Raw genomic sequence first — 7219 nt, forward strand, 5'->3', positions numbered from 1 at the left:
GATTGGTTGGTTTTTTCCTGTCATTTCAAAGAGACTAAATATGGAGGGAGGGGGCAGATGTCAAAACACCTGTACAGTGTTAAGATGTCACAGGTGTGAGCTGGTTTCTCACATATGTGTAATCGTCGAATTTATAAATTGTCACTTCAGGAAACATATTCATGGAACACAAGACTTTGTCATGATTAATTCTAAAAATTAGTTCTGAAAAATACTCCCTGAGGAAGTTTGGGTTATGTTGTTATAATCGTGTTGGCACCTAGTGAAAGAATTTGGAATTGAGTTGTTTTAAAGTCTATACATCTCCTCTGTATTTGTGAAGAAGAGAGGTCCTTCCAGACTTCAACTAATTGGACATTCTCATGAGGGAAGAGAAGAGACATTTGGTTAACAGAAACCTTTACTAAGTACAAGACAAAAATAAGGATTTAAAAATCGTTGCCAGGAGATGTGAACCAAGTTTGAATACAGAAGGTTTTAAAGTAGTGTGTAGTTTGTTTCATCAGTTTGCAACTGATCGGCAGTTGCCTTATTTAAGATAAATTGTTGTAGTTTTTAAAATGAAATTTTAAAAGGTCACATTTTTGCTGTCTGAAATTAGTAATTGTGTCTGCTAAGCTGGTCTTAGAAGGATGAGGGAAACTGAGTAGATAAAGGTAAGTGATATTATCCAGTATATGCCTGGCTATAGAAAATGATTTAAGTTACTGGAAGTGAGGGATCTGTAAAGTTTTATTAGTGTGACTGAGAGACCAGGCGTGTACAAAAGCTAGGTTAGCAAATGTCTATTGTAGATAAGCCTAATCTCGCGAGGTGTACACAGAAGCAGTGTAAATTGGTCTTGCCTTTTCACTAGCACACAGGAAGTGAGGGCAGTGATTAGGAAATTGGGATCAAAGGGAGAGCAGGCTCTGTTTTTGCCAAATTCACAATGGCAGCTTCAGTTCAGTTCAGTCGCTCAGTCGTGTCCAACTCCTTGTGACCCCATGAATCGCAGCACGCCAGGCCTCCCTGTCCATCACCAACTCCCAGAGTTCACTCAGACTCATGTCCATCGAGTCGGTGATGCCATCCAGGCATCTCATCCTCTCTTGTCCCCTTTTCCTCCTGCCCCCCAATTCCTCCCAGCATCAGAGTCTTTTCCAATGAGTCAACTCTTCACATGAGGTGGCCAAAGTACCGGAGTTTCAGCTTTAGCATCATTCCTTCCAAAGAAATCCCAGGGCTGATCTCCTTTAGAATGGACTGGTTGGATCTCCTTGCAGTCCAAGAGACTCTCAGGAGTCTTCTCCAACACCACAGTTCAAAAGCATCAATTCTTCGGCACTCAGCTTTCTTCACAGTCCAACTCTCACATCCATACATGACCACTGGAAAAACCATAGCCTGGACTAGATGGACCTTTGTTGGCGAAGTAATGTCTCTGCTTTTCAATATGCTATCTAGGTTGGTCAGCTTAAGGTGGACTAATAATAACTGAAAATAAGGGAGAGCACATCACTACAGATGAAAATGAGAGCTTGACCTTCAGTCATGCAGCCAGGAGGATCTAAGTAATCACATGCACAAAGCTCTCTTTAGGAACAGGTATGTGTGGTTCCAGGCATGACCCTTTTATCCTATCTAGAGTTGAGTTGTCCATTATAGCAACTCTAAAAAGTAAAAGCTTCAGACATGAGTATGTTCAAGTCTGCTGGAAGTGTTTAAATGGACATATGTATGCACTGACTTGTTCGTTGCTCTGAACATAGACAGGGGCCAAGATTAAATTTAAGAGAAGTGACAAACTGGGATAAACTCAGAAGAGGGTGACTAATGGGTTAGGGGTTAGTGAACCACGTTAAAAGATAACATTACTCATGTAATGACCATTTGAGTGCCTTCCCTGTCAGTCTTTGCAAGGCACTGAGGACTCAAGGGTAAGCCAGAGAGATGATTGCTGTCCTCTTGGATCTAACAGTACCGTGTAGGAGACTGAGAAATGATCAATTTCTGAAGAATTCTGTATTCAAATACCTTCTGTTTCCCATACGTCTCAAAGCTGGATAAAACATTGGAATTCAGAGAAGCTCTGGGTAAGATAAGAGTTTCTCCCATGTGTTCAGCCTCCCATCCTCAGACTTATTCTCTGATCTCAAGTTTAAATGTTTTATTGCACCTTCAGACCTATGAGACAAGTAGTGACCATTTGATCATTTAGATAAGTATGTAGTTCTTAACCAGGGGTTAACATCAGCATCATCTGAGGACTTTCCTAAGAGGCACAGGAACACCACTTGGACCTGGAATTATTTTTAAAATGCATTTTTATTTGACTACATTGGGTTTTTGTTGTGTCATGCGGGATCTTTTGCTGTGGTCTTAGTTGTCCCACAGCATGTGGGATCTTAGATCACAACCAGGGATTGAACTCCCATCCCCTGCATTGTGAGGTGGTTTCTTAACCACTGGACCACCAGGGAAGTCCCTGGAGGAAATTTAAGGCTAAAAATAAAAGTTAAATTCTAATAACTACTTTCACAGGAACTTGGTAAACTATTGCATCCATAAGTAAGAACAGATTGTTGTGAAAAGGGGACAGAATAGGAAGGTTCTTGGAAATAAACAAAATGTGGAAGTAAAATGAGATGGCTTATAAAAATGATGCTGAGGAGGCTGAAGAACCACAACGTAAACTTGAGGAAATTTCTCAGTACAAAGGCCAAAAAGACTAAGACGTGGGAGAAGTTAACAATCATGGAGATGTCCAAGGATCAGATCCAACATTTATTTCAAAAAATGAACAGAAGCATGGAGACAATAAAATCAGGAAATTTTTCTGGACTGATCATGACAATTGGAGTTTTCATATAGATAGTTTCCTCTGGAGTTTTATTTTTTTTTAAATTATTTTCTTTTGGTGGTGCTGGGTCTACAATCGGAGTTTTCATGTAGATAGTTTCATCTACAGGGTTTTTTTTTAATGGTCCTGGGTCTTTGTTGCTGCATGGACTTTTCTAGTTGTGGTGAGTGGGGGCTACTCTTTGTTGTGGTGCTTGGGCTTCCCATTGCAGTGGCTTCTCTTGTTGAGGAGCACACGCTTCAGTACTTGTGGCACAGGGGCTCATTAGTTGTCATTTGAGGGCCTTAGAGCACTTGAATGGCAACTCACTCCAGTGTTCTTGCCTGGAGAATCCCAGGGACGGGGAAACCTGGTGGGCTGCTGTCTCTGGGGTCGCACAGAGTTGGACACGACTGAAGCGATTTAGCAGCAGCAGCAGAGCACTTGGGCTTTAGTTGCCCAAGGCATGTGGAGTCTTCCCAGACCAGGGATTGAACCTGTGTTCCTAACATTGGCAGGTGGATTCCTATCCACTGCACCACCAGGGGAGTCCCAGTAGTTTCCATATAAGATGCTTTCCACTGCCAAGTGAAAAGCAATGAAAGGAAAAAACAAAAGCCAGATGGGATCTCTAAGGAAAAATATCAGAAAAGTAGGTTACTTCCAAGAGACTGTGATTAACATTGGTATTAGACTTCTCAAGAACAACTCTGAGTAATAGAAGATAAAATTGTAATGCCCTGAAAGTGTGCTTTTATGTGTGCTTGTGTGTGTGTAGGATTGGTGAGTCCCTTTTGTGTTCTTACAACTCTAACGATATTATCAAGGACAAAATAAAGGCATTGTTTGCTTTCCATTCAACTTTTCTGAAAAAGTTACTTGAAGAATCTACCAAAGGGAAAAAGTCCAAGAAATAGATAACTAATTAAAACAAAGGCCCAATCAAACAAAGTGAAACAGTGGAACCCGAATGTGCTGAGGAGAAATCTTGGTATTATAGCTATGGTGAAACCTGGAAAGGTGGTTCTGGGGAGAACGTCTTCAAGAAAAAATCAGATGTCATATTGATCTGCTCCCGATTAGATGAAGACGTGTTTATCAGTAACATAAAAGAGATAAGTAGACACTTCAGGAAATACCAAAAGCTCCACAGGAATGACAACTCCTACAGTCAGTTCAGTCAGTACACTCAGTCATGTCCGACTTTGTGACCCCGTGCACTGCAGCACGCAAGGCTTCCCTGTCCATCACCAACTCCCAGAGCTTGCTCAAACTCATGTGCATTGAGTCAGTGATGCCATCCAACCATCTCATCCCATGTCGTCCCGTTCTCCTGCCTTCAATCTTGCCCAGCATCAGGGTCTTTTCCAAGGAGTCCATTCTTCGCATCAGGTGGCCAAAATATTGGAATTTCAGCTTCAGCATCAGTCCTTCCAATGAATATTCAGGACTGATTTCCTTTAGGATGGACTGGTTGGATCTCCATGCATGCAGTCCAAGGGACTCTCAAGACTCTTCAATGCCTCAGTTCAAAAGCATCAATTCTTCAGCACTCAGCTTTTCTTTATGGTCCAACTCTCACATCTATACATGACTACTGGAAAAACCATAGCTTTGACTCGATGGACCTTTCTTTGCAAAACAATGTCTCTGCTCTTTAATATTCTGTCTAGGCTCATAGCTTTTCTTCCAAGGAGCAAGCATCCTTTAATTTCATGGCTGCAGTCACCATCTGCAGTGATTTTGGAGTCCCCCTAAATAAAGTCTCTTACTGTTTCCATTGTTTTCCCATCTATTTGCCATGATGTGATGGGACCAAATGGTATGATCTTTGTTTTCTGAATGTTGAGTCTTAAGCCAACTTTCTCACTCTCCTCTTTCATTTTCATCAATAGGCTCTTTAGTTCTTCTTTGCTTTCTGCCGTAAGGGTGCTGTCATCAGCATATCTTGGTTATTGATATTTCTCCTGGCAATCTTGATTCCAGCTTGTGCTTCATCCAGCCCAGCATTTCTCATTATGTACTCTGCACAGAAGTTAAATAAACAGGGTGACAGAATACAGCCTTGATGTACTCCTTTCCCGATTTGGAACCAGTCTATTGTTCCATGTCCAGTTTTAACTGTTGCTTCCTGACCTGCACACAGATTTCTCAAGAGGCAGTTAAGGTGGTCTGGTATTCCCATCTCTTGAAGAATTTTCCACAGCTTGTGGTGATCCACACAGTCAAAGGCTTTGGCATAGTCAATAAAGCAGAAGTAGATATTTTTCCGGAACTCTCTTGCTTTTTTGACGATCCAGTGGATATTGGTATTTTGATCTCAGGTTCCTCTGGCTTTTCTAAATCCAGTTTGAATATCTGGAAGTTGACGGTTCATGTACTGTTGAAGCCTGGTGTGGAAAATTTTGAGCATTACTTTGCTAGTGTGTGAGATGAGTGCAATTGTGTGGTAGTTTGAACATTCTTTGGCACTGCCTTTCTTTGGGATTGGAATGAAGACTGACCTTTTCCAGTCCTGTGGCCACTGCTGAGTTTTGCAAATTTGCTGGCATATTGAGTGCAGCACTTTCACAGCATCATCTTTCAAGATTTGAAATAGCTCAACTGGAATTCCATCACTTCCACTAGCTTAGTTTCTGGTGATGCTTTCTAAGGCCTGCTTGACTTAGCATTCTAGTATGTCTGGCTCTAGGTGAGTGATCACACCATCATAGTTATCTAGGTCATGAATGTCTTTTTTGTATAGTTCTTCTGTGTATTCTTGCCACCTCTTCTTAATGTCTTCTGCTTCTGTTAGGTCCATACCATTTCTGTCCTTTATTATGCCCTTCTTTGCATGAAGTGTTCCTTTTGTATCTCTAATTTTCTTGAAGAGATCTCTAGTCTTTCCCATTCTATTTTTTCCCTCTATTTCTTTGCACTGATCACTGAGGAAGTCTTTCTTATCTCTCCTTGCTATTCTTTGGAAGTCTGCATTCAGATGGGTATATCTTTCCTTTTCTCCTTTGCTTTTCACTTCTCTTCTTTTCACAGCTGTAAGTAAGGTGTCCTCAGACAACCATTTTGCCTTTTTGCATATCTTTTTCTTGGGGATAGTCTTGATCATTACCTCCCATACAGTGTCACGAACCTCCATCCATAGTTCTTCAGGCACTGTCTATCAGATCTAATCCCTTGAATCTATTTGTCACTTCCACTGTATAACTGTAAGGATTTGATTTAGGTCATAACTGAATGGTCTAGTGGTTTTCCCTACTTTCTTCAAGTCAACTCCTACAAAGCAAGCTAAAAAATAGCATTATTTTAAACGATGGGATTGTAAAACATTTTTCTGAAACAACCAACTCAAAACTTTTGGTGCAATAAGTTAGGAGGGAGAAGGATTAACTGATATGCTGAATGTTCATATATAATCTCTGGGTCTATAATAATTCCCCCCCGCCACCCCACAACTTTGCCATCCTGAGTTTTACCTGTAGTTCAGCCTTTCCCTATCAATTGATATTAAAGTATCATCCTAAAAATTGGCTGAGATTTTAAAAACTATATTTTGCTGGGCCATTTCTTAGTTGCAGCATTCAGGATCTTTACTTACAGCACTGGAACTCTTGGTTACAGCATGTGATCTAGTTTCCTGACCAGGAATCCAACCCCAGGCCCCTACACTGGGCCACCATTAAAGTCCTTTGACTTAGATTTTGAACTTCATTCTTTAGATGTATATTTCGGCTTTTGAAAAAATTGACTTAATTTTACCACTTGGAAACTTAAACGTATTCCCTTTAAGAAACAGATTCAGTAATTTTAAAAAATTGAGAATCTCGATATCTTAATGTTCTTCAAACGGTATGTTTTCTCATTTAGAGGAATCTTCCTAATTTTATTTCATTAAAAAAAAAAAACTCATTTTGAAGAAGCATTTACTTGAAGTTCTGTGTTTCCTTCTGAAGTTTCCTTCAGGTTCAGCTTCAGTTTCCTTCTGTTAATACAATTACATTGAATACATTATAAAGACAAAATGAAAAAGCAGATCTATTGGAACATGACGTCCTGGGGTGAACCTGGCCATGTGAATTTTGTAAAAAGTACTTGTGATGTTGAAGCACTAATTTATTTTTTTAAAAGCAATAATTTAATATGCTTTCGGTAAGTTTGGTGGGTTGTATGCCAACAAAGGTTCGTCTAGTCAAGGTTTTTCCTGTGGTCATGTATGGATGTGAGAGTTGGACTGTGAAGAAGGCTGAGGGTCGAAGAATTGATGCTTTTGAACTGTGGTGTTGGAGAAGACTCTTCAGAGTCCCTTGGACTGCAAGGAGATCCAACCAGTCCAATCTGAAGGAGATCAGCCCTGGGATTTCTTTGGAAGGAATGATGCTAAAGCTGAAACTCCAGTACTTT

The sequence above is a fragment of the Bos mutus genome, chromosome 29, assembly GCF_027580195.1.
Source record: "Bos mutus isolate GX-2022 chromosome 29, NWIPB_WYAK_1.1, whole genome shotgun sequence".
NCBI lineage: Eukaryota > Metazoa > Chordata > Mammalia > Artiodactyla > Bovidae > Bos > Bos mutus.